Source organism: Bombina bombina, chromosome 3 (genome assembly GCF_027579735.1).
Source record: "Bombina bombina isolate aBomBom1 chromosome 3, aBomBom1.pri, whole genome shotgun sequence".
NCBI lineage: Eukaryota > Metazoa > Chordata > Amphibia > Anura > Bombinatoridae > Bombina > Bombina bombina.
In genome coordinates, this window is record NC_069501.1 from 1,009,658,586 (window position 1) to 1,009,660,209 (window position 1,624).

A 1,624-nucleotide genomic window follows, 5' to 3' on the forward strand; every position below is an offset into this window, starting at 1 on the left:
GCATAGTTTTCCAATCTCTGTAGACATGGGCCATATTCATTGTTTTTCTCATGTGTTGAATATTGTGTGTGAATTATTTATAGCTATTTTTATATTGTGTCTCTGTGGTTTATGGTACACTAAAAGTAAATTTAATACATACAAATTTGCATTTTTGTAAAAGAGCTCTGTATTCCCTTTCTTTTTTGGGAGAATGAAAATTGGGCAAGTTTTTACTGTTCTCTCTATCTATATCTGTCTCTAAGAAAAATATAATTAATTTAAAGGGTCTGCACCAGATAATTGTGGATTCATTTTTGAGGTTATCTTATTTTAAAAAAGTGTTATGTTTATACATTGCTGATCTAGAAAATTTGTTTTTAGTATAGAGTAAAATTCTATAAAATTATAAACTAAAATTCTATTTCTATGGAGTAATATTATTACTCAAATGGACAGTAAAGTCAAAATTAAAATTAAATGGATCAGATAGAGTTTAGCATTTTAAACAAATTCCCAATTTTCTTCTGTAATCAATATTGCTTAGTTCTCTTTGTATCCTTTGTTAAAAAGAAATCCTAGGTTAGCTCAGGAGCGTGCACTTGTCTTTAGCCTTCTAGCAGCAGTGTTTGCAACAATGTTTATATCAATGTTTTATATAGTTATATACACTGCTGCCACAGATTGATACAGACACTCTATGGCACCAAAGTTTGCAAATAGGTATAACAATGCTATAAACATTGTTGCAAACACTGCTGCCTGATAGCTAAGGACATGCGCATGGCCAGTTTTGTGAGTAGACCAGTAGTGAAAACAGTTAATTAGAGCAATTAGCAAACAGACTGCAAGGTGTGATTTCCTTATTAACTGTTTCACTGCTGGCCTTAGAGTGGACACTGCTCCTGAGTAAACCTAGGATTGCACTTTAACAATTGATACCAAGAGAACTAAGCAAAATTGATAATAGAAGTAAATTGGAAAGTTATTTATAAGTACATGCTCTATCCGATCTATTGAAAGGGGCAGTAAACTTACAAACTAATGTTATATAATTCTGCACATAGTGCAGAATTATATAACATTAGCTTAGTGACAGATTTATACATTAAAGTATTGCAGAGAATTTTTATTTAAAAGTTAATTTTTACAGAATGCCGCTCCTTGCTCTACTGAGAGGGTCTGGCTTTTCCTTAGCGCATTGCGGCAACACTGTATAGTCACAGCATGCCCGGTCGCGCCATTAAACTGAATGTAGCTCGCTACTGCTACTAGACCAGAGCGGGAGCAAGCTACATTCAGTTTAATGGCGCGACCGGGCACGCTGTGACTAGACAGTGTTGCCGCAATGTGCTGAGGAAAAGCCAGACTCTCTTAGTAGAGCAAGGAGCGGCATTCTGGAAAAATGCAATACTTTAAATGCATAAATCTGTCACTAAGCTAATGTTATATAATTCTGCACTCTGTGCAGAGCTATATATTATTAGTTTGTAAGTTTACTGCCCCTTTAACTTTAATTTTGACTTCGCTGTCCCTTTAAAAATTGATAATACAAGTAGATTGGAACTTGTTTAACATTGCATGCTATTGTTGTTGAATCATGAATGTTTAAGTTTTACTTTACTATTAAAAAAATGTAAGTTAA